Source organism: Bos indicus, chromosome 11 (genome assembly GCF_029378745.1).
Source record: "Bos indicus isolate NIAB-ARS_2022 breed Sahiwal x Tharparkar chromosome 11, NIAB-ARS_B.indTharparkar_mat_pri_1.0, whole genome shotgun sequence".
Classification (NCBI taxonomy): Eukaryota; Metazoa; Chordata; class Mammalia; order Artiodactyla; family Bovidae; genus Bos; species Bos indicus.
Window position 1 is genome coordinate 20787495 of NC_091770.1, and position 27409 is coordinate 20814903.

Below are 27409 nucleotides of genomic sequence, written 5' to 3' on the forward strand. Positions count from 1 at the left end.
GGCCTCAGGATCTGCAAAAGGAAATTCTGGAATAGGTGATCTGGAGGTGCAAGAAAATGAGAGAAACAAGGTTTACTCCTTCAGTCCAGCATTTCCCAAAGAGCCTGATCTTAAGTATTACTGGGGACCTCTAAATAACAGCCAATGTCCTGACCCCTATCCAGGGAATTCAGAATCAGAGTGGGAGAGAAGAGTTGAAATAGCCAGGCTCAGATTCGGACATCCCTTGGATAAGTGTGGCTCACTTATCTAACCTCAAGAGGATTATTGCTCTGGGCTCCAGAAACCATTGGTTTTGAAGGAGTCTTTTGGGCCTAGAAAAGAAAACAACAGTTTCAAAGGCCCTTGCTGAATCATCTAACTTCAGAAAAAACAAAACAGAACTTTAGGTCCCGCCCTGATGCTCCAGGCCTGTTGCATCTATCTGGGACTTATCACCCCCTGTCCGGAAACCTTCCACCCCCTACACCTGCCCAGAAGACTTATTATCCCCTGCCCAACTACAAATTCCATCTCAACTAAAGAGTACCCAAAACATCCCGCCTGATTAACATTTCCCTTATCGCTTCCACAAACCTCCCTATAAATATGGAACCTCCCTGATCCCTCCTCGAGCTCAGCCTGGTCGATAGGCCAACTGTCGCCCCTCCTTGCCTGAATATTGGTAACCTACTTCTGTTGAGGTCATCTTTCCTTTTTCTGCCTCGGCCCGAACTATACCTTACAGGTTTAGTCATAGTATCCACCTTAGCCCAATACCATCAACATCTAAAGAGGGGTCTGATGCCAGTCCTCCATTCAGAAAATAAATACTATACAAAACCTATTGATTTTTTTTAGCCTGAGAAAGTACCAAAAAAAAATTAAATATAAATTTCTGGGTTATTTATCGATGGATCAGGCAAAAAGCAGCACATAGAGACCCCTGAAGACAAAGCATTCAGCCAGGATAGAAAAAAGACTCAACAAACGAGAAAAAAAAAGAGGGAGATTAAATGGGAGAGAGGGGCAGGAAGGCAAAGGGAGAGGGGCAGAGAAGCTGAGACTTCATGGAAAACGAATAAAAGATGATTCTGGTCCTTTAAACCCCTGGTGGCTCAGAGGTAAAGCATCTGTCTGCAATGTGGGAGACCTGGGTTCGATCCCTAGGTCAGGAAGATCCCCTGGAGAAGGAAATGGCAACCCACTCCGGTACTCTTGCCTGGAAAATCCCATAGACAGAGAAGCCTGGTATGCTACAGTCCGTGGGGTCGCAAAGAGTCGGACACGACTGAGTGACTTCACTTTCCCTTTCAAACCCCAACTGCCAGGATCTAATGCCTGACGGCGTGAAGTGGAGCTGATGTAATAATAATAGAAATAAAGTGCATAACAAATGTAACGTGCTTGAATCACCCCGAAGCCATCCCCATTTGTCCCACCTTGGTCCGTGGAAAATCTGTCTTCCTTGAAACCAGTCCCTAGTGCTAAAAAGGATGGGGACCACTGCTTTAGATTCACGGTAGGGAGCCCAGCTTGGTGCTTAAACACCTGGGCTTTTGAAGCTGTTTAGTTTAAGTACCAGTTCTGTCTCTTTACAACAAGCAGTTGACGATCTTTTTGAGCCTCAGTTTCCCCGTTGATAAATAGACTAATAAGAGTGTCTCCCTTGAAGACACTTGTTCTGAGTAGCAAATGCAATGAGGTGGTTGGTATTTATCAAGCTTAATCAACTGGTGTGGCCACACTGTAGTAAGAAGCACTCAGCCAATGTGAACTATTACAATTCTAACACCTCCAATTGTTGCTGGCCAAAATCTTGGCCTTCTCTGCCCACCGAAGCCGAATAAAAAATGTGGAGACAGAGTTTGGAGAAAACAGAAAGGTGGCTTTTATTCTCAGTCGGCGGAGAGGGGACCTCAGTAGGCTCATGCCTTAGGAACTGTGCCCCCCTCCATGAGGAGTCTAGGGGCTTATATAAGGCAAGGGCTCAAAGTCAGGAGTCGGAGATGCGGAATAAAGGTGATAGGATCTTGATTCCTTCCTCCTGTGTTGTTTCAAAGACAGTCATAGACTGGCATCAGAAACCCAGTAATTGAGTCTGGCAATTGGGTAGCTCTGCCGCCTTTCTGATATGTAACTATAAGGAAGGATGTTGTAAGGGTAAACACCAGACATGGGATGGATTTAGCATAGAGTCAAAAGAAAAATGTGAATTGTAGCTCCTGCAGAGTTATGAGGCAGAAAAGCAAACTTGGTTACAGACATGCAGAGTTAGGAGCAGTTAAAGTAAGAAAACTAGGAATACTCAGGCCTGCTTACTATTCATTCTCTTTATCGTCTTTGTTCTCAGGAAAGGGAAAGAGAAAAATTCATTCCTCTTTTTTCCTTTTACTGCAATACTTTGGATAAATCATTTCCAATCTAAAATCTAATTTATCATGTCTGCGTCAAAAAAAAGGCTGGACCCTTGTAGACCATCCCTGTGATAAATTCTGTTCCTGACTTACTTTAAAACCTGACCACACAGCAATAACAGATGTTTATCCCACTGAAGAACGATCAGACAAGGAACCTACCACTGGGGAGGGGGTGTCTGGGCAAAGGGCGTGTCTGAGCCTCCTATTTTGCTTAATTTAATTCCAGGTGTACCGCCTGCCGGCGGCTCAGTCAGACTAAGCAGGTACTTCTGCTGTTCCAAAGACTAGGTCCCTCCTCCTCACCTCAATTCACTGCTCCAGACAAAACAAGGCAACTTGATTAGAAAAGAGACAGAGTTGACAAGAATTGTATTTTCTCTGGAAGATTTCCTACAAAGGGGCAGGCCGGTGCTCCAGACTAGAGCAGGTTAATACGTTATTGATTGGTTAATGGGTTACTCTCCACCATCGGATCTCAAACTTGAATCTAAGATTGAGAATTTTAGATAACTACAGTTTATCTAAGAATTCCCTGGTGGTCCAGTGGGTTCATTCCCTGGTCGGAGAACTGAGGTCCCACAAGCTTAGCAGACAAAAATTTTAAAAACTTATCAGAAAATATACACTGTCATTAAGAAGCCAAATTAAAAGATATTCTTCCTCAAGGGCTAATTGAGGGCTGGACGGAAGCAAAAAATAATATCACTAAATATGCATCAGATTATCAGATGGTCTTTGTATGGCATACTTAATTATAGGACTGGTTCCAATCACCAAACACAGTATTCAAAAACTGATTGCTTATGAGCATCATGATCATCTCACAATTTTGTTTTCAATTTATGAAGAACTTTGGTATTCAGCATCTAATGAAATCGCCTGAATGACCCATTGGCCCAAAAGTATCTCCCACTTCATGAGAAAGTTCCAACATCAGAATCACCAAGTCAGGGATGGTGTGTCTGGATCTAAACAGGAACCTCAACAGGGAAACTGGAGTATGTTCTGGTCTTCTCTCATTCAGCTTGGCAACATTCATTAAACTAGTTTGTTAACACTCTGGTGCTGAGATAGTGAGATGAAATGAAGTTCTATGTGTAGGACCACAGCTAAAACCAGCCCCAGGGAACAATGAGATGGGAGGAGGGGGCAGCCTGAAGATGTGGGTATAAGGGTGGCTTCTCAAGAGCAAAGGAGGAAAGGAGACACCGAAATAAGGTTACAGGGAGCTACTGGGTACCTGTCTGTACGTACCTCCATCTTGATTATCAAACAGTTGCAAGATGCAAAGGAGAGGAGGAAAGGTGAGAGGAAAAAGTCCCTGACTACTCCAGAGGGAAATCAAAGAAACACTAATGACTTGGCTCCTGACCAGCTATGTGTGCCCTCTTTAATTCGCAACAGCCTCACCTCCCCCTCGGCACTGTCCCAGTTCTTGTCCGGTGCCCAGGAAGGCATGCTTTCTGCTTAGGCCATTCCACAAGGAGGCTGGGTCACTTAATTCTGGAAGGATGTGGTACAGGCCCATGGAGGGAGAAGACAGGTCAACCTCAGACAGAAATGTGCCCTGACATTTGAGATGTCTTTGGCTAATTCCCCTGGAGACTGGTGTCAGGTAACTGAGGACAAGATTGTACACAGGCGCTTGTGTCCACTCCTGTTTTGGGAACCATGTCCAGCATGCTCTCTCCCAGGGGCAGCCTCCTCGGGCCTAGAAACCATTCTTGGTATAGAAACCTTGCCAGGAAACAAATATTTCTATTGTTTGCAGGCTCAAAGGAGGCTGCTGGGTGAGCCAGTGCCTCAGGGACAGCAATGCACTCAAAGGGCAGGGGGCTGATTAAAGTTCAGAAAACAGGATGGATTAGATTATGGAATTTAAAACACAGAAGGCTGGGGGCTTCTGAACATAGCAAAGAAAATTTTTTTGTAGCACCTGCCCATGAGTTTTGCCTGGTTATTTAGTCACCATCACAACCAGGCGAGGGCTTCCCCGGTGGCTCAGATGGTTGAGAATCTGCCTTGAATGCAGAAGACCCGCGTTCAATCCTTGGGTGGGGAAGATCCCCTGGAGAAGAGAATGGCAACCCACTCCAGTATTCTTGCCTGAGAAATCCCATAAACAGAAGAGCCTGGCAAGCTACAGGTCATGGGGTCGCAAAGAGTCAGACACGAGCGACTAACACACACATAGAACCAAGAGGTTCAAAAAGAGGCTCAGAGCTCGATCACTTGCCGGAGGTCACTCAGCTGGTAGTGACAGAGCCAGGGGTCCATCTGACTTGAGACCCACGCTCTGTCCATCCCATCATGTGGCTCTCTAGGAAGAACGCATTAGGGTCTGCAATTAAGGGAATAAAGGTGGCGCTCAGGGATTCTCTGTTTCTTCAGCATGACAGTGTTAGGTTACACATAAGTAGGATTGGTTACAACGGAAATGGATTATCTCAGGAAGTTAAAGAAATCCCTTTGGAATTATTGCCCTGTCCTGAATTAGGAAAACACATGCTGAAGGGCACCGATCGCAATTGAGAGGGAGTGCAGAGGAAAAGGAATGTGTGGTCTGAAAGTGGTTCTGGAGAGTCATAAAGGATGGTGAACCGCAGAAACCTCCCACCCCTACCCAAGAAACACACACACACAATCAAAAAGATTAACTGAAAATTTGAGGGCCTTTTTTCACGCTAAGTCTCAAAGGACTGAGGCTGGGATGTCCGACAAGTGGTGAGGTGGCTGTTTTAGGCTGTTAGACTTGTCCACCCCACCTCCCTGACCCCCAACCCCAACATATGCCATTGCTTATTCTGACACTTGGAAGAGGAGGAGGCAAGTTTGTGCTCAGAGTCATTCGAAGCAGAAGTCAAGCTGAGCCTGGGCAGTTGCCCTGCCAAGCAGCTGCTGTGTACCCAACCGTGGCGGGCCAGCTGGGTCCTGGGGTAGACCCAGGGCCCCACACCAGGGGTGCCAGCAAAGACTGGAATGACAAGGAGGAAAATCAAATGCAAACCGTGAAAGCCCCTTTTCCTGCAGGCTTCAGCAGCTGCAAGCAGGTTCACCACCAGAAACGAGCTCCTTGGGGAGGGGTTCTGTGTGTAACTGGATCCTCTGAAAGGCTCCCAGTCCCTGGAGGCTGAAGACAGCTCACCCCCTGTCAGGAGCAGAGAGCTGTGCGCCCAGTCACAGCGCACAGTGTCAGATGTTCAGGGCAGACCCTCTGACCAGCCCTGCCTACCTGGTGCCCCAGACGCCCTGAAGGGCTCCCATTCCCCTCTACTCACAAGTAATCTTTGCCTGCACGTGCCTGTTTTCATCCCTGTCTGAGCTGTATTCATCCTTCAAGAACTAACTAAAAGACACGCCCTCTTTGAAGCCTCCAGGGCCAGCCCGGCCTACGGAGCCCTCTCCCTCCGTTTTCACTGTCTGTCTAAAGCACGCATTCAACTTTTTCCACGGCTCCTACTCACATTGAGGTTCACTGACTCGACTTTAAATATGTCTGTCTAGATGACTTGGCTTCTAAAATTTCCCCCAGCACGTAGCATAGTTCAGAGTGCACAGTAAACATTCAAATACTTGTTTGGTTCCTAAGTATTAATATACATTAACCATGGACAAACTTCTTCCAAAATTATTGGGCTTGCATTATATCCATTCAGAAATAAATATCCTAGCCTTATGAGGTATATAACATAGAAAGAAGTTCCTGCAAATATAGGAGAATAGAATAGGGCATATCTATTCATATAGAGAAAAAAATAGAGAATATTTTGAATCTTACCATCCAGAATCAACCACTATTAAAGCATAGGATGTACTGTTCCAAATATATATATATATATTTATTTATAATAGCCCTATTAAGATATAATTAACATACAAGTGGACACCCATAAGGAAAAAGATAAAATTGGACCTACTTCTTATACTAAACACCAGAATAATTCTAAATGGGTCAAAGGGCTAAATGTAAAAATGAAACCATACAAATAACAGAGAAAATGGGTGAAATATTTTATATCCTAGGAGAGGCAAAATCCAAAACTAATAAGAGAAAACAATAATAAATTTGGCTGCATGGCAATCTTTTTAAAGTCCTAAGTAAAATCAAAAGGCAAATGAAAATCTGGGAACGATAACTACAAATTCTGTCATAGACAAAAGGCTAATATTCTTAACAATTAAAGACTCTGAAGAAGAAAAAGCCCAATAACTTGATTTTTTCTAATGAGGTATAAACAAGCATTGCACAGAAAAAGAAAAGCAAACGAAACCAATGAACTGTTGCTCATCACAAGAGAACTGCAAATTTAAGCTACCCTGAGATATCACTTCTTATACTTCAGATAAACAAAAATCCAAAAGTGTGACAATACACTCTATTGGTAAGGTTCCAAGGAAACACTCTGCTACATTGCTGATGGGAACTGAAAATAGAACAATCTTTACAGAGAAGAATTTGTCATGTCTAGCAACACTGCACGTGCCTTTTCCCTTTGACCCAACAATCGCAGTTCCAGAAGTCTACCCCAAACATAACGACCAAAACTGCAAAATGACATACACTCTGCAGCATTATCTGCAGTAGCCAAGCCTGGGAACAACTCAAATGTCCATCCGTATGGGACTGGTTGGAAAATTCCAGAACCCACACACAGTGGAATGTTATGCTGCTATAAAAAAAGGAATAAGGATGGCCTCCAGAAATACAAGGTTAGAAGAAGCAAGGAGGAATACAAACATGCACACATATAAACAACAATGGGAGGATAAAGCCAAAACTAATTTTAAAAAACCAAAAACATCTCCAAGGCAAGGAAGAGATTGACTCTTGGATGGAGAAGATGGCAGTCATGGAAGCTATACTTCTCTGTTCATATCTTTTTATAATTTTGACTTTCAACCATGTAGATATCTTGCAGCATTGTAAAATGAAATCATATTTAGAAAAGGCAACCCCCATCAATCAAAACCAAACTGGAACAAATGAAACTAACAGTGTATCAAACTGATTTCATAATCACATAGGGAAGAATTATCTCAAGTGACTTTAAAACACGGTATTTTGACTGAACACCCCTAGTGGAACAGTGCCTAGGGACACAGGGAGCCACAAAAACATCTTAAACTGATTTTCTCAGCCTTCCGTGATAACACAGGATAAATGACCCAATTTCACCAACAAATAATATGTTCAAAAACTAAAAGGAAGGCATTATTTTATAGGTTAGAAAAGACTTAAGAGACCTAAAACTAAACACATCTGTGAAAGGAGAGTTTTGAAATCAAAGAAAACAGAAATAGTCGGAGAAAATTGGACTCTAATATTAGATGATATTAAGGGATTATTTTTAACTTTATTGAATGTGATAATGGTATTATGTTAACTTTTAAAAATACTTTCTAATTAGGAGTTTTTTCCCCTTATGTCTATGTCTTTTCGCTTGCGTGTTTGTGTGTTTTAATTTATTCTGAATTTTTTTTTCAAGTTTGGCTATAAGTGAGGTTCCCAGGCATCTGAACAACAGAGCTAAGAGGTGATTTTGGGAGCCCCTCCAGGGCTCTGTGACACCAAGTCCTACATCAAACACCTAAGTCAATGGCGAATTTTTCAGAGGGTACAAGTGAGAAAATGGAATCTTAAAAGGAATGACTTTGTAACACATATCCTATTGAATCAAGTTGGTTGAAGTGGAAAAACTTTCTCCACAGGTAAAAACCAAACCATCCATCAAAAAGATACAAGCACCCCCATGTTCCTAGCAGCTCAATTTACAATAGCCAAGATATGGATGCAACCCAAGTGCCCATCAACAGGCAATGGATAGAGAAAGTGTGGTATACACACACACACACACACACACACACACCCCAGAATATTAATAGCAACATGAGCCTAGAGAATATTATGCTTAGTGAAATAAGTCAAAGACAAATACTATATGATATCACTTATATGTGGAATCTAAACAATAATACAAATGAATGTATGTGCAAAACGGCAACAGACTCACAGAAAACAACTAATGGTTACCAAGGAGGAGAAGGAAGCGGGGAGGAGGAACAAATTAGGGCTATGGGATTAAGAGGGATGAACTACTATATATAAAACAGATAAGTGACAAGGATATATATTATATAGCACAGGGAGTTATAGCCATTATCTTCTAAAAACTTTTAATGGCATATAATCTGTGAAAATACTGAATCGGTATGCTGAATATCTGAAACTAATATAATACTGTAAATTAACTATATTTCTTTTAAAAATTTAAAAATCAAACCATCCAAGGCCATAAGCACAGGCTCCAGAGCCAGACTTCCAGTTCAAATTTCAGCTCTGCCACTTCCTAACTGTGGGGTCTTGGACCAGTTTCTCAGCCTCCCGTGCCTCAGTTTTCTTATCATCAAAGGAGAGTGATAATAATACTATTTCCCAGGGCTTTTGTGACTAAATGCATGTAAGTTAAATATAGGTAAAGTACTAAGAGCAGTGACTGGCACCTATGAAGCACAATATGTCAGTAAATTATTTTTATTTGTTTATTTGAAATAAAATTATTATTTTTATTTGTTTAGCTTTATTATTTATTATTATTATTATTTTGGCTACACCTCGTGGCTACACCAGCTTGTGGGACCTTAGTTCCTCAACCAAGAATTAAACCAAGGCCCTCAGCAGTGAGAGAATTTCCTTAAGCATTTAATGTTTTAAATATATTTATCAGTCATATATATTTCTCCTTTTAGTTTTCAAAGGAAGTAAAGTTTATTGAAATTCCTCAATAAACTGTCTATAATTTTTGCTGCACCTTTAAATAGAGAGCTTATTAGTGGGGATATATAACCCAGTTATATATATATAACCCAGGATCCTGACATCCTCCCCCAGCTCTGCTCTTGCAATGATACGCCCTCTTCTGGCTGATTCAGGGATGGCGACCCCTGGGGTCTGAGGAGTTGAAACAGACAGTGAAAAAGCAGTGAAAAGGCAACTGATGGAATGGAAGTACGTATTTGCGAATCATACTTGGTATATATCATATACTTGGGGCTTCCCTGGTGGCTCAGCTGGTAAAGAACTCACCTGCCAATGCAGAAGACACAAGAGACGCGGGTTCGATCCCTGGGTCTGGAAGATCCTCTGAAGAAGGAAATGGCAACCTACTCCAGTATTCCTGCCTGGAAAATTCCATGGGAAGAGGAGCTTGGTGGGCTACAGTCCATGGGGTCACAAAGAGTTGGACTCGACTGAGCATGCATGCCCATCATACTTCAGAAGGGGTCACTATCCAGAACATATAAAGAACTTCTACAACTCAATAACCATAGCAACAACCACCACCTAATTTTAAAGTGGACAATGGATTTGACTAGACATTTCTCCAAAGAAGATATACAAATGACCAACGAGCATATGAAAAAATGCTCACCATCATTATTTACCAGGGAAATGTAAGTCAGAATCACAGTAAGATAATACCTTACACTCACGAGGATGGCTACTGCCAAAAAAAAAAAAAAAAACCCTAGAAAATAACAATTGTTGGCCAGGATATGGAAAAATAAGAACTCTTGTGCACTGCTGGTGGGAAAGTAAAATAGTGTAGCCACTGTGTAAAACAGTATGGTGGCTACACAAAAAATTAAAAATTGAATTACTATATGATCCAGCTAAGGGACTGAATGTTTGTTTCCCTCTAATTTTCATATGTTGAAATCCTAACCCCTGCTGTGATGGCATTTGGAGCCCGGGTCCCTGAGAAGTGAGGTGGTTAGGTCATGAAGGCAGAGCCCTTATGATCAGTTACTGCCCTTATAAAGAAGGGCTCCTTATAAAGAAGCCCACAGAGCTCCCTCACCCATTTCACCATGTGAAAACACAGCAAAAAGACTGCCATCTATGAACCAAAAACAGATCGCAGCAGACACCTAATTTGTCCTGATCTTGCACTTTCCAGCCTCCAGAACCCTGAGAAAGAAATTCCCCTTGTTTTTAAGCCACCCAGTATAAGGTGGCTATTATAACAGCCCAAACAAACTAAGACAAGCCAGCAATCCCATGTCTGGGAATATAGCCAAAAGAATCCAAGCGGGATCTTGAAGAGATATTTGCATCCTCATGTTCATAATAGCACTATTCATCAGAGCCAAGAAGTGGAAGCTACCCAAGTATCCATCAACAGGTGACTGGATAATTAAAGTGTATATATACGTACAGGGGAGTATTACTTAGCCTCAAAAAGAAGCAAACACTGGCACGTGCTGCAACATAAAGGACGCTATGCTAAGTGACATAAACCAGTCACAAAAAGGCAAATGCACTTATGTGAGACATCTGCTGCTGCTGCTAAGTCGCTTCAGTCGTGTCCGACTCTGTGTGACCCCAGAGACGGCAGCCCACCAGGCTCCCCCGTCCCTGGGATACTCGAGGCAAGAACACTGGAGTGGGTTGCCATTTCCCTCTCCAATGTGAGACATCTAGAGAAGTCAAATTCATAGAAACAGAAAGTACAGTGATAGTTCCGAGGGGGCTGGGGAAGTTGTTTGACGGGCACAGAGTTTGAGTTTTGCAAGATTAAAAAGTTCTGGAGAGTGGTTGCACAACAGTGTGAATATACTTAGTGCTGTACACTTAGAAATGTTAAGATAATAAATCTTGTGTCTTTTTCCACAATTTTTAAAGAGAGACAAACCAGGTGCAAAATAATTCTAAAGAGTTTACTGAATAATGTCAACTAGTTGGAAAATAAAAACATGACTTTTGGTCCTGTAATTACTCTCTAACTAGTCCAAATTGGTCCATCCCTCTTTCACTTTTTTGCCATATTCTATAACTTTCCAGTCACCTTTGATCACTTCAGATTTAAGACTGAGTCTGTAACTATCAGGACCTTATGGGGCCTGTTCTCCTGGTTAAATGCATCTAAGTATGTGATTCGCTGCAGCAGTTCAAAAATACTTTTTCTGAGGAACAGAGCAGGAGGAATCAGGCTCCCTGACTTCAGGCTATACTACAAAGCTTGATTACTGCAGTAATCAAAACAATATGGTACGGGCACAAAAACAAAACATAGACCAATGGAACAGGAGAGAAAGCTCAGAGATAAACCTATGCACCTATGGCCACCTGATCTATGACAAAGGAGGCGAGAATACACAATGAAGAAAGTACAGTCTCTTCAATAAGTGGTGCCGGGGAAACTGGACAACTACATGTAGAAGAATGAAAGTAGAACATTCCCTAACACCATACACAACAATAAATCCAAAATGGATTAAAGACCCAAAAGTAAGGGCAGATACTATAAAACTCATAGAGGAAAATATAGGTAGAACACTCTCGGACATAAATCACAGCAAGATCTTTTTCAATCCACTGCCTAATGATGAAAATAAAAACAAACAAATGGGGCCTAATTAAACTTAAAAGCTTTTGTACAGCAAAGGAAACTATAAACAAGACAAAACTTGGACAACCCTTAGAATGAGAGAAAATATTTGCAAATGAAGCAACAGACAAGGAATTAATTTCCAATATACAAATAGCTCATGCAGCTCAATAACCAAAAAACACACAAACCAATTTTTAAAAAATGGGCAGAAGACCTTTCTAAATAGACATTTCTTCAAAGAAGACATACAGATGGCCAACAAATATGAAAAGATGTTCAACATCACTATCAGAGAAATGCAAATCAAAACTACAATGAGTTATCACCTCACACAGGTTAGAATGGCTATCATCAAAAATTCTACAAACAATAAATGTGGAGAAAAGGAAACCCTCCTACACTGTTGGTGGGAATACAAGTTGGTACAGCCACTATGGAGAACAATATGGAGGTTCCTCAAAAATCTTAAAATAGAGCTACCAACATAGACAGCATATTAAAAAACAAAGACATCACTTTGCCAACAAAGGTCCGTCTAGTCAAAGCTATGGTTTTTCCCAATAGTCACATATGGATGTAAGAGTTGGACCATAAAGAAGGCTAAGCACTGAAGAATAGATGCTTTCCAACTGTGGTCTTGGAGAAGACTCTTGAGAGTCCCTTGGATGGCAAGGAGATCAAACCAATCAATCCTAAAGGAAATCAACCCTGAATATTCATTGAAAGGATTGATGCTGAAGCTCTAATACTTTGGCCACTGATGCAAAGAGATTACTCATTGGAAAAGACAATGACGCTGGGAAAGATTGAGGGGAGGAGGAGGGGGTGGCAGAGGATGAGATGGTTGGACAGCAACACCAACTCAATGGACATGAGTTTGTGCAAACTCAGGGAGATAGTGAAGGACAGGGAAGCCTGGCTTGCTGCAGTTCATGGGGTTGCAAAGGGCCAGGCACAACTTAGTGACTGAGCAACAACAACAAATGGGACCCAGCAAACCCACTCCTGGGAAAAGCAAAACAAAATGTCCTAATTTGAAAAGATAAATGCAGCCCAATCTCAAAACAGCACTATTTACAACAGCCAAGACATGGCAGAAAGATCTTTGATTTTGTTTCCACTCAAATTGTAAGGAACATTTAGACGTTTCTCTGCCGGGACTTCCAAGCCTCCAGAAATTATAGTCACTAAGTTTCAACTTTCAAAGTTTATTTAAGTTGGGCAGCCAGGCCAGGGAACTTAGTTCCACATTAGTCATACTTAGAAACTCTAGTTTTTTAAAAAGTGTCATTCAGGCCCTCAGTTTCCCCACTGTTCTTTCACACAGTAGATATTACCAGAAACGGACAAAGCAGAACCAGATAAACCAGAGCTCAATGGCTTCCCAGGGCTACAGTTCCCTAGCACAAGAATGGAAGATTTCCTATTGTTTCAGACACGGGTACAGACGGGTCTCAGCCCTTAGGGGATTTTTCCAAACACAACTCAGGCAGTGCCAGGTGGCCAAAGGACTCCTCATCCCAGAAGGGAAAATCCAAATACAGCAGGCACTCCACTCAAAACCAGGTGACCAAATCATACCTCTTTCCCCCTCAAAAGGAAAATCTCCAATCAATGCACCCCAGTACAGAAATACACTCCGGTGTCCTCACACTCGGGTTCTGCCACTTACCAGAGGTATCTCACAGATCAGACCAAACTAGACAGACACCAGAGTGCTGGTTCATCTTGGTCCTCATCCTCTTCCTCATATCCTTCAGGCAGACCAGCTTCGTCTTCATCATCTTCATCCCCACCGTCATCATCCTCTTTCTCTTAGTCCAGAGCTTCACCAAGATGGCGGCACCCTTTTTGCAGTGCATTTCACGGTGATTTGGTACCGCAGGCGGGTTAGGAGTTTTGCCCCCGGGACGTCGTGAGGCCTGCATGGACACTCAGGGGTGGATGGTGGTGCAGAAGGCTCGAAGTCTGTTCAAGGAGTTCTTCCCCGAGACTCGTACAAAGACAGAGCTCCCAGCGCTCTTTCATCGCGACCCGGTGGAAAACCTTCCCCAGGACCATCTATGGCAGCCTGGAGCCCAGGCCAACTCGTTTCACGGTGAACACCTCCTGGCACTGTTGGACCTCTTCTCTTCCAGCGAGCTGGCCACAGCGTGACGTCACTAGTGGGCGGCGCCTCGCGTCCCTGGGAGATCAGAGTGGTGGTTCCCAGGAACACCAGGCGACGGTCGCAGAGTGCATGACTTTGCCCAGGGCTCGAGGCCCTGGCGGTTCATCACCTGCAGCTCTTCACTAATAGGAGGACCTGGGGCAACTTCGTGGTGCTGGACACCTCACATGGTAGCAGCAGTATCTCCTGGTGGACTTCCTAGAGGCAGTAGGCGGCCCCTTACATGGGTAGAGGGGAGGGGTGGCAGGGGGCACGCTGCTGAGTTGGCTGGGCATTTGGACTGGGCTTAAGAGCCTAAAAGGCAATAGTCTGGCAAAGCTTTTATACCAGGTACTCCAGGCCTATGATTTCTTTTCCTTTTTCTTTTTTTGGAGAATAATTTCTTTACAATATTATGTTAGTTTCTACTGTACAAGGAAGTAAATTAACTATATGTATACATATATCAGGCTCAGACCATAAAGAACCTGCCTGCAATGCAGGGAGCCGGGTTTGATCCCTGGGTTGGGAAGACCCCCTGGAGAAGGGAATGGCTACCCACTCCAGTATTCTTGCCTGGAGAATTCCATGGACAGAGGAGACTGGTGGGCTACAGTTCATGAGGGTCACAAAGAGTTGGACACAACAGAATGACTCAAACTTATACATACATCCCCCGCTCTTGGACCTCCCTCACACCACCCCCACATCACACCCTTCCAGGTCATCACAGAGCACCGAGCTGAGCTCCCTGTGCTGTACAGCAGGCTCCCATTCACTATCTGTTTCACACACGGCGGTGTATATGTATCAATGCCACTCTCCCAATGCCCCCAACCCTCTCCTTCCACCTCTGTCCACCTGTCCCTTCTCTATGTCTGCATCTCTATTCCTGCCCTGTGAATAGGTTCATCAGTACCATTTTTCTAGATTCCACATAGATGTTAATATATGATATTTGTTTCTCTCTGACTTACTTCACTCTGTATGACAGACTCTAGGTCCATCCATATCTCTATATATGGCTCATTTTTGTTCCTTTTGATGGCTGAGTAATATTCCATTGTATATATGTATCACATCTTCTTTATCCATTATTCTGTTGCTTCCCTGTCCTGACTATTGTATCTAGGCTTGTGATTTCTACTACCTGCTCCAGCCTTATGGACACTGGGTCTAACTAGGTGGATCTGATCAGCTGGGCAATATCATATCCGGATATGAGTTCATCCATAAGTTGACTGGAGAAGACATATTTGGAATCTATTCCTCTACTTACAACTGGAGCAAAACTGGGAAAGGCCACTGGCAATGCTGTTTAGCTAAACAGAGATAAGACATCACCATTTGAGTTGTATCAGTTGTTCACAGATAGCAAGATGATTTGATAGAAAAGTTCCTGAAACTCTTCATTTTTCTGCCCCTTCCAGAGATTGACCACATGCATAAATAATGCAGCTGCATGTCAAAGAGCCAGTAAAGTGGGGTCTTCAGAAATAACTTGCTGCAGAAGTAACAAAGCTTGTCCACCAACAAGAAGGGCTGGACTCTGCTAAAAGATGTACACAAGCCCTGTGCCATAGTAGCACAGATACACTAGAGGTCATGTCTGATTAAACTCTTTTATAATTTTTAAAAGAAATTTCATTTTCTGAGTTAGTTCTTGACCCTAGATTCTAGATACCTGCTGAAAAGCAAATGCCATTCCAGAGGCTCTTGGATAATAATAGAAGGCAGAATCAGTATAAATAAGAAACAAATCCTGGGAGTGTTTTAGTTGTTGGACAATGTATTCTTAAGAATGAACTTTGGTTACTTAAAATAGAAAAAGGAATTTCTACATTAAAAAATACCTTCTTCAGATGATGAATTTAATGTTCAACTGCTGAATGATACAGATATGAACTAAAACTTAATTCTGATAGAGCAAAAAAAAAAAAAAAATACCTTCAGCCATGATGAAAACTCCATATGGTGGTTCAAACAAACTTATGCACCACTCATTCTCAAGACACATGAACTTATTCTCTTGCTTTTGCAAATCATAGAAGAGGCAGAAGGACAGGGAAATCTGTCCCAGGAAAGCCCCAGAGGGTGCTGCTCAGTAACATGAGGACAAGAAGGGGCAGGATTTGTAGGCAGCACTGTTCAACTACATCAGACATGCACAAAGCAGGGTCCTGGATATGAGGTTGAAACATGCCCAGCCACTATGCCCAGGACTCTATTTCCTGTTGCCTTTGACTCAGTCTGCTTTGAGGAGGGACAGAGACAGCTGTGTGGCCTTTCTCAGGACCAGAGGGTTAGCACAGGTAGATCAAGTTGAAAGCACTTAAGTTTGCTCATGCCAGTGAAGACGCATCGGCCTTTAAAACAGGATCCACTTATGGTTTACCTTTTTCTTTGTCTCAGGGCATAAAATTAGCAAAATTTCTCCTGTAGCCAAGCACAGCTTTCTATGGGCTTCATGCAGAAGTGCCAGCTGTCTCTCCACGATTCACTGTACTCAGCTCATTCTAACCTGAATGCCACGGGCCAAAATGCACTGGCCATCTGTACTGCCTGCTTTGAATTCCCATCACTGTACAGCCCAATCTTAGCAGAGGCAGGCCTGCTCAAGGAAACAGAGCTGGAGGTTAGCTCTGACCCCTCACATGCCATGTGATGTGAGACGAGTTAGTCTGAGCCTCAAATTCATCAGAAAAATAGGAGAGAATACTATTAATATCTGCCCGCAGTTAGCATCAAATGAGGGAAGTAATGTGCATGAATGTGCACTGAAAAGTGACAAGCGACACAAAAGTAGGATGTAGTGATGGTGACGTGTGTCTTTAAACACTGAATGCAGCGTCTCTCCTCCTCTGGAGACCCAGAGAATGTAAGTGTGTAAGGAAGCGACAGCATCTACGTTCCCAAAGGAGAGGCTGTGCATGAAGACATGATAAATAATCCCGCTGGCTCAGAATAAACACTGGTGTCCCAAAAGCACTGCTCCCAGCCCCCTGGTGTTTTGGGCCCTCCCTTTCTGTGTTCCACCTCCCTGCTCTTTCTATTTCTATGGCATCTGTCACCATGGTTTCTAGGTGCTCAAATGAACACATTAAGTTGAAAAGAACCGTATGTGGGAAGACACACTCCTTATTTCCCAAAGCTGAGCTTGAAAGAGGAGTGGCCTGGTAGAACTAAGTCCCCAAATGGTAGAATCTTAAGATTTCATGTGGGAGAAGAGAAACAAATAGCTATCAAATGCCCACAGGCTGTAATACTTTATTAGCTGCCTGGAGATTCAGAGTAATGATTCAGTGTTCCTTGCCCTTGAGGACTTATAGCCTCTAAGGCAATAGCAGACTCTCCAAATATACTGCTAATGTAGGGACACTGGGTTATACAAGGGCTTGTCCTTGCCAAGGGTAGATGGATATAATACAGATGAGAGCTCACCTGCAGAAAAACACAGTTCAGTCCAGAAGCGAACTCTGTCTTGTCTCATACTGTGCCAGGCACATGCGAGCTAACAGGTGAAAGCCATCATTATGGAAATGTGTTAAGCAGGAAGAAGGGGGATGAGTAAAGACCTGCAGGATGGAGCAGGCAGAGCTTGCTCCAAACCAAGAGATGGTTCTTGCATCTCATTTAGGAAAGCTGACTCCTCTTGAGCCATGTTTGTAAAAGTCTCAAATAACATCCAGAGAGAAGTCAGATCCTTGGTTCTAGCTCCTCTTCTGACGCTATGTCATTAAATAATCAAAAATGATTACTTAATCTTGTCTGGTAAATGTGGAGTTACAGACCTTCAGAGTTGGATAAGACCCTAAAATCTTGCCCATATTTTAAGAAACATAAGTCAGAATATATTTGACCAAACATCTTTATTCTCTTTCCAAAATCAAGAGGCTTTCAAAGGGTTATAGAGTTTCCAGGACATGTGATGGCTTATGGTTACCATCACAGGGAGAATATTGAAAACAGTTCAGTTCAGTCGCTCAGTCGTGTCCGACTCTTTGCAACTCCATGAATCAGGACTGTTCCAAAAACCTGAGACAAGGGATGGGAGGATTGGATGACTTTCCAGAACAATATTCCTTCCCAGAGCGACACCACATGGTCAGAAGTATCTCCTTGAATACCTCCATGGGAGATAGTTTTACTATTGAAACAAACAAACAAAAAATTCCATTTCCTAGTAATTTACTTCTTGGTCCCAATTTTGCCCTCAAATCCTACACAGGAAAAAAAAAAATCTTCTCTTCCAAGAACATTCTAAATATTTAAAAGAGAGACTGGTCTTTGCATATCTTCTTTATCCTAAACCTAAACATCCTTAGTTACAGCAACTGTTTCTTGGTTCCCAGGCCTGTCATCCAGGATAACCTTTTAGCTAGCTGTATACTAATGGACTACGCATCTTTTTAGAGAGATGCTTTGACCAGAGTTCTGCCACACGTTAGCCACAAGGGGATGATCAAGGCCCCCTTAGTCTGGAAAGGAAGCATCTGGAACCTGGTCGAGGGTACAGAGTTGGGCATTCTGCTGACCTCTTCCACTCTCCTCTTTAGGATCTCCATCCCACAGAAGCACATGCCTCTAGTCAAAAGGACCAGGACTTGCCCCCTGTGTGGGGATGGAACCTGCCCTGGCCAGCAGGACCAAGGTGAAGCCAGGTAGAAGAGATAGGGAGTGACTGACCTAGAGCTCTACTGTAGACCAAGAGCAATGCTGCGGTTCCTCTGCCAGGCCTACTCATCAACCAAGTAAAAAAGTTCAGATAAAGGGGGCCAAAGAGGTTTTTCACTTAGTTTGAGGGAAAAAAGAGTGCTTGAAGCTCACCCAGTCCCAAGGGCTCTCCATCTCCCTCCAACAGAGTAACAGCTGACAACCAAGAAAAAATAAGTACACTACAGTGAGATAATTATATCCCTTGGCCCAGATGCTGTGCTGTTATTAATGCAAACAAACCCTGCATTTACCTTTTTAACCAGCTTCTCTATTGGCTCATATAAAAACCACTGGTTACAGGGAAACATGTTTTCCTAAATAAAAACTAAGCCTAGGTCTTGCAAGGTTTAGCATCAGAAGAAGGCAAAGAGGAAAGGCTCGTTATCTAAGGATCCCCAACTCCATCACTAAGCTCTGGGTGCTCTCACTTCAGGTACCAGGTCAACCCTGCACTGGAACCCGGCTACAGCCTTCTGTCCCAGCTCTGGGCTAAGAGTAGAACCACACCTTCCCTAGTCTGGTGGTTTTCTCTCAACTCTGCTAAGAACAAGTGGCACTGCCAGTATGGAAGTTGCCTCCAACATAGCTAATTTGTCCCCAGAGTTCACAGGTTCTAACCCAATTCACTCAGAATCTGAGAGACCTATACACTTGCCCAGCGGGTCTGAAACAAGTCTTCACGAATCTCCCTTGGGTCTCTCATTTCTACACCATCCTCCAGCCCTGCCCCCAAGAGGCCCCTCATTGGCAATCTTGACATCCTCTCTCTACATGCAAAGTGGGATCACTGGCTCTGCAGCCCACCGGAATATTCTCTGCTCAGACAGCAGGATCAGATTTGAGAAATATTCCTCCTCTTTAATGGAGTGACATAATAAATGACCTCACCCTTCAATTAGGAACCTGCCTTTTCATGGAAAGCGGTGCCCTTAAGCACAATAACACAGTGTTCATGAGGTAAAGTAGATGGCCAGTACAGTCCTGGGCCAGGAAAGGCGCCATAGACTTGGGCAGTCACTGAAGTATCTCTAGCAGGTCTGGGTGAGGGGCCACCTTTGGCGGGGGTGGGGGTGGGGGGGTGGGGGGGGGGTGCCCCCTACCTCTGTGGCAGCCAGGACCTGCTTCATGTATGCTTCATGTAGTAGGAGGTGTGGAACAGCACATGGCCTGTGACCTGTGAGCTGAAGAGGGCCCAGGAAGGAGCTTCCTTCAGGATGTGCCTAGCCCCAGGGCAGTGCCAACCATAGGAACGGTAGCATGTGCCATAGAGGGTTGCCTTTGGGTTCAGGAAGCCAGTGAACTCCTGTGAATTCACCTTGTACAGGCAGGCTAATGGGCGAGGGAGAGTTGGTACCCAGACCCCTGCTCTGATGGGGGCTGCACCTTCTGGAGCACTGTGCCCTCTGCCAGGGCCCCAAAGCACTGCTCTGCCTCTCCAGTTGTGTCATTTTCCTGCAGCGCCGGGGGGAAGGGCCGATCTGCCAGTCAAGGGGTCTCAGAACCCCTGCAGGAGGTCCTCAAGACTGCTGCCAGATGCTGACTCCATAGGTCAGGGCTCTGAGGGGTCATCATACTTGCTCTTCACAGACTAATATGACTGTCGTGAGGGGGGACAATTACATGTCATAATTCCAGCTTTAATAGCCCTTTCTGGAAAGAGGTGAGGTTATAAAGAAATATGCATGTGCCTACATGGATAAATACATGAATTTTAAGTACTAGGAAATGTTTAAGGGCTCATTTCAAGAGTCCTTAGGCAAAACCACCCCCTCTTAAATGAATTCCCTTTTCGAAGGTGGAGCAAATTCTTAAGGGAAGCCTGCCTCGAGCTGGGAAGGCGGCCTGGAAGGAACAGAGCGTTCCCTCAGTGTCCGTGGCCGGAGACCAGATCGCCCTCCCGAAGCCCGCTCGGTTCAGACAAGAGTTAAAGAGCGGCCCATGCGCGCGGATTTAGAGGTCTTGAACCTCTGCTTCGTCCCCGCCCTGTGGAGGCGCCGCTGTGGGGCTTCTGGCCACCAGATGGCGCCACTAGGCAGCCAGCGCGCCGCTCCAGGTGCGAGTCCCGGGACGGGGCGGGGATCCGGGGTAACCGGCCTTCAGAGCCAACCTTCTCCCAATCCCTGAATGCACCCTGTCTCGGTCCCACCAACCCCGCGCCTGGGGCCAAGGAGGACAGACTGCTTCAGCAGAGTTGCTGAACAGTCTTGTAAAAAAATTTTCCAACCGCCCACTCCTCCCAAATCAATTTAAAAATAAAAAAGAAACTGATAAGGGAAGCTGGCGTCAACGTACAGAACAGCCTGAACACAGGCAACAGCAGAGGTGCTGTTTAAGAAAGAGGGGACACGTGTATGCCTATGGCCAATTCATATTGATGAATGGCAAAAGCCATTACAATATTGTAATTATTCTCCAATTAAAATAAATAAGTATCTTTGGAAGGAATGATGCTAAAGCTGAAACTCGAGTACTTTGGCCACCTCATGCGAAGAGTTGACTCATTGGAAAAGACTCGGATGCTGGGAGGGATTGGAGGCAGGAGGAGAAGGGGACGACAGAGGACGAGATGGCTGGATGGCATCACTGACTCGATAGACGTGAGTCTGAGTGAACTCCGGGTGTTGGTGATGGACAGGGAGGCCTGGCGTGCTGCGATTCATGGGGTCGCAAAGAGTCGGACACGACTGAGCGACTGAACTGAACTGAACTGAAGAGAAAAAGGGGGCGTGGGTGATGGAGTTAGCATTCAAATCTGGTGAACAACCTTGTGTATGGTATTTAACCTGCATATCACCTCACTGCCTCCTCTGTAAATGCCACTAATTTACATTGAGCTTACCTCACAGGATTGTTGACAAGAATTAAATGAATTGATACACTGCCTAGACGTGTGTATTTAGTATATATATAGATTAAATTATGATATTAAATATGTATGAATATCTATACATTACATAAAACATTATTAATATATGTACATAATATAAAGTCATATGCCAAGCACAGAATAACCACCAATAATGTTAGTTATATTTTATATTTTAGTATGCAACTTCTATGAATTATTTATTTTAAAAAAAGTTCTTTCATTCAAATAAGTCATACCTTTGGGGGTTTTTGTTAACTTTTTATATGAAAATTTTCAAACGTTTACAGCAGTAGAGAAAATAGTATAATGAACCCCCAAGGATCTATCACCTACTTTCAGTAATTATCAACACATGGCTAGTTCTGTTTCATCTGTACCCCACATCCTCTACCCCCAGTCGGTTGCAAATCCCAAATCTCCTCTCATATCATTTCGTCTGTAAATACTTGACTATTACACAGTATTTTTAAAGTTCAGCGTTACTTAATATTGTCTCTGAGCAGTCTGTTATAGTCATCAGTCCCGAGATTTCCCACAACACAAGAATCTTTTCTACATCAGCATTTGACATAGAAGCTGGAACTGAATGTTGAATCAGTAGCAGTTTCTTTGCTGGAAAAGTACTCCCATTTCTCAAGAGACATTTTCTCTCTACTGAAGGAACCGTGTGTTCAGCCCCTGACTCCCTCCCAGGGAGAATCCAAAGGCAGCTCTGAGATCCATGGTGACCACCCCAGGCTGAATTCTCACCATCGGGGAAAGAGAGGCCTCCTAAGTAGTTATATTCCTGCACACAGAGCAGGATATGATCCATTTCAAGAAGGAAACCACTTTTCCAGACACTTGAAGATTTTAGGATATACACCCAATACTTCCGGGTGGAACAGGGTCGCACCACTGGAACCACTGTCTCCTAGAGTGTTCTTTTTACAATGTCAGTGTCACTTTGTAGTGACTGAAATTGTAGCCAAATTTTCCCCCTCAAGGCATCTTGGAACTGTGTTAACATTTTAAATTATTGACTTAAGACATAAACATACACACACACCCCTGCTTAATATTCCTTACATTACAGATCAAGAACTGCCTAATATTCCTTACATTAAGACCCCTTTGAGACAAGAAGATGGGAACTAGACAAATAATAGGGTTCTCATTCAACTATTTGAAATTCACACTACTGCTGGCTGTGTCACTACATACTGCCTGACCGACGATGCTGACATGATGGGAGGCAGGATCGGGCAGCACTTAGGGATGTTTTTGAGCTTCTTTGGAAAGGGTTAGCTTATTTTCTGTGTAATAATACCAGTAGCCAGCATCAAGGTGTCTGAGACCTTCTGATATTTATATTACAAGACACTTTCTACAAAAAAGACTATATTTAGTCCTCACAGCCCTGTGAAGTTGGTATTATGCCCATTTTGCAGAGGAGGACACTGAACAAAAAATGCAAGGGAGTCCACACACACACACACTTTAATTTATGGCTTGAATAAGCTAAGTGGATTCCCTCACTGAATCAACAGTGCTCTACAAACCTTAGTGCTGTTTTTCTTATATTTATAAAGTAGGCATCTGTCTTCCTCTCATTCTCAAAACAGGAAAAAAATGTGACCACATTAAATCTAGCAGAGAGATTGCTTAGACCAAGGGACATAATTCCCAATCCCTCCAGTCTCTTTCAGCAAGCTGCATGAGTTATCACAACTACACTTTCAACACTTGCAACACCTTTTCTGATCATCATTCTCTGCTGTCTGGATTAGGATGCTGAGAGTGTGATAATGATATACCTCCAATTCCTATGGCCTCTGTACCTTTGGGATGAGATTCCTTTGGGATCAAGAGAGCTGAGCAGTGGTTGACTCTTTTTTGAGTCCATCCTTCTATCAGGCTACCAAGAGGAAAAGCAGAGACACAAAGGGCCAGAAAAGATGTCTTTTAGGGACCAGGACCCTCACACACTTCCAGGGGAGGGACATGGAGGTGACTTTTATGTCCCTGGCTGTTGGCCAATGTACTGAAGCCTAGATTAAGAACTCCTCAAGATCCTTTTCTTCTTTTAAAATCCAAACTTTACTTGCTTGATCATTCTGATAGATGTAATCATTCCCTTCTTCCCATCACCATGGTGATCTGGGTACATTTCCTATGATTTTGCATTAGATTTGTTGATATACTTTCAGCTTCCCCACTAGATAACGAAGATCAGCTATTTATCTTTTAATTCCTCAATGCCCAGCCTGATAGAAAGTAGGTCCCCAATAAACGTTGGTTGATTTTATTATTCTAATCATGGAGGCAACTTGCTGTTGACTTGACTTTGCTCTCTTGTACACCATCTGCAATGTGGTACATGTTGGAATTTTTTGTGTGTCTTTCACAACTCACCATGAATTTTGTTTGTTTGAAATATAAATGCTCCAGATATAAAAGTTAAGTGTGAGTCGCTCAGTTATGTCCCATCCTTTGTGACCGCATGGACTGCGGCCCACCAGGTTCCACTGTCCATGGAATTCTCCAGGCAAGAATACTGGAGTGATATCCATTCCCTTCTCCAGGGGATCTTCCTGACCCAGAAATCAAACCGGGTACCCTGCATTGCAGGCAGTTTCTTTACCATATGAGCCACCAGGGAAGATCCTCCAGATCCAAAACCTCCTTGCTAGGTGAGAGATGCACTAGCTTGAAGGTCTGCCGGGGTACCATTAACTGTAAAATTCAGCAACCACTAGAGGTACAGCTGGTGAGGAAAGGGTGGTTGCAAAATGTAGGTCTGGACACCTATCATCTATTTTCTCCTCCTTGGGGTCAGTTGCCCTTGGGTTAAAGTGAAATGGCCCACCTTGGCCACTCACCTACAGTTAAGATGTGGAAGAAGCCAGAACCGACTTTCAGAGCTCAGTGTTGTCCTTCCCGTTGGAAGGAGCCTTTCTCTGTGTGATTGATGGCAAAGCCCTGGCAACAGCACACAAGTGGAAGGGGTTATGGTCCATGGACTTCAGGGTTAGAAGTGGAATCCCTCTGCTGATGACCACACTCTGGGGGTACCTTTTTCTCTTGCTGTCTCCATCAGCCCAAGGTGTGGCTGCCTTTCACGAAGCGCCCCTCTGTATAGCATTTCTTCCTTCCACCCTATCCCACAAAGCCTTGCTGTATTGGACATCACCACCCCCATAATTCATTCTCTCCCATGTCCAGCTGGGACAATGGCATTTCTTTTGACTAAGACAGTGTTAAAAGGGGCTGAGGATAGGGTTGGGGGGCTTGTGTTTGGTGATTCTGGGGAGGGTTCAAGGAAGTGGGGCTCTGCTCTGGGTTGGATGTTGTCAGGAAGCAGGGATGATTCTAGGATTGGTACCTTATTACTATTTTTTTAATTTATTAATTGGAGGATAATTTCTTTACAATATTGTGGTTTTTGCCATACATCGACATGAATCACCCACGGTGCACATGTGTCTCCCCATCCTGAATCTTCCTCCCAACTCCCTCCCTACTCCATCCCTCTAGGTTGTCCCAAAGCACTTGGTACCTTATTCTTTATCTAAAAGGCAGAAGGAGCAAAGCAAGCCCACAGCTGTAATTGGTAGGAAGCCAAAGTCACTCATAGTTTGGTGGCCATTTTTGTGGTCTAGACAATTTCTTGATTTTATAGTCAGACATGATTCCAGAGTCTTGTTTTTGTCTCCATCCATCAGGGTCACAAAGTGGTCTTGTCTGACATGGACCCTTCAATGAGATGGTGTTTAAGGAGAATGTGCCCCACACTGACCAACAGTGCTGGGCGGGCTTCTCTTCCCTTTCTTACTCTTTCCACTCTGTTTATGCTGCTGGCATTACTGTACACAATTTGATGTCCCCTGTCTCCGTCCCTCCTTCGAGCCCCATCTGGACCTTAGATCTTGCCCTTTACCGAGTTTCTGCTTCCCCCTCACAACTGAGCCCTCCCTGTGTGTGGACATGCCCATGGAGGCTGAACCCACGTTGCGGGCCCAGGCATTTCTGAAGAGTGGGACCAGACTGGGAGGGCTGATTGCTCGAGGAGCCCAAGTGGGCCCTCCACCGGTGACCACCCAGCAAAGGGTGATGGGGAAGCGAGAGGAAAGGCATTTCTCCTCATTTCTCCTTCCCTAACAAAGATACCTTGGGAATCCCAAGGTGAAAGAGCTCTGGCAGAGCGCTGAGCACCGCCAGCGCCCCCTCGCGGCAGGCATCTGCCTTGAAAGTAAAAGTGTAGTCGCTCAGTTGTATCTGACTCTTTCTGACCCCATGGATAGTAGTTCTGTCCATGGAATACTCCAGGCAAGAACACTGGAGTGGGTTGCCATTCCCTTCTCCACGGGATCTTCCTGACCCAGGAATTGAACCCAGGTTTCCTGCTTTGCAGACAGATTCTTTACCATCTGAGCCACCTGGTGTGTTAAATTCTTTTGCTGTTGCTTGGTCGCTCAGTTAATGGCGGACTTTTTTGGGAACCCATGAACTGTAGTTCACCAGGCTCCTCTGTCAATGGGATTTCCCAGGCAAGAATATTAGAGTGATTGCCATTTCCTTCTCCAGGGTTGTGCTAAAGTCTCTCCTGTGCTAAAGAGAAGAGTCTGACTCTGAGACCACCGGGTGGGTTTTAGTACAGACCTGGGGATACTGCAGAGTAAAAGATTGAACCATATGAACCAACATACACCCACACACTGGTGAGGCCTGAGGAAACAAAGGTTATGCTTTTTGTTTGTTTGTTTTACAAGAACACTTGTAAAAAGTATAATACACACTTATTGTAACAATTTAAACATTTCAGATTACAGAAAGATTAGGAAAAAAAAAACATAAGGTGGCTCAGTAGTAAAGAACCTATCTGCTAATGCAAGAGACATGAGTTTGATCCCTGGGTCAGGAAGATCCCTTAGAGAAAGAAATAGCAACCCACTACAGTATTCTTGCCTGGGAAATCCCATGGAAGGAGAAGCCAGCAGGCTTCAGTCCATGGGGCGGCAAAAGACTCAGATATGAATTAGAGACTAAACAACAATTCTCTCTTCCTGTTCTGTCCAACCCCATCCTCTTAAAGTAACTGGTGGTAGGATGCTGGAGTGTATTCCTCCATGCTTCTTTTACACTTATACAAACAGAGAATTATCTATTTGGAGTCTCGGTTTTGCTTCTTATAAAAACATGATCATCTCCTTCATATTGTTCAACACTTGCTTATTTTCACTTGACAATATGTCTTCTACACCTTTCCAAGTCAATACATATAAACGTGATTCATTCTGTTTGATAATTAGATAGTTTTCCACAGAATGGTTGCACCAAGATTTACTAAATCAGCTCATCATCAATTTTGGCTCATGGTTATATCTGATCAGCTTTGTTTGCTGATTGTTTCATCTGGGATAGTCTTATTTTAGCTGTAGTCTCCCAAATAACCCAGAACACATCTTAAATACAAATTTCCTTCCTAGAACCTAACACATCACTGCCTACACTCATCTCACATTTGACATGACATGAATTTTTTAATTTTGGAAATGCTCAAAATGTCTTCTCACTTGCTAAAAGAAAGACAGTTCTTAGGATGAGAGGCTCATATTTGGCACATTTACTTAGCAGGAGGAGATAATTTTTTAATTTCCTAATCCCATATGGTCCAGTTTTTCTCCATATGTCCATCTCCCTCCCAACATGTGCATCATATTTCCCAGTGGAAATATCCTCATATCACTATCGAAATCCTCTAAATTCTACTTGCATATCATAAAATTATTCAAGTTTCAGAATAAGGCTCCCTAATCCTACTCCTCATATTAAAGATAAACAAAATGGGAACTCCCTGGTCATCCAGCGATTAGGATTCCAAGCTTTCACTGCTGAGGGCCCA

The 27409-nt window shown here is 43.7% G+C and overlaps 1 non-coding gene and 1 pseudogene across 1 annotated transcript; both read left to right on the forward strand.

Annotated features, from left to right (window-relative positions):
- The first annotated feature begins 13627 nt into the window (after positions 1-13627).
- On the forward strand, positions 13628-15829 carry LOC109565529 (tyrosine--tRNA ligase, mitochondrial pseudogene; annotated as a pseudogene).
- On the forward strand, positions 15797-15867 carry LOC139186016 (small nucleolar RNA SNORD5). Its single transcript, XR_011569592.1, has one exon. It is a non-coding gene; the product is annotated as a small nucleolar RNA SNORD5 (small nucleolar RNA).
- Positions 15868-27409: the final 11542 nt, after the last annotated feature.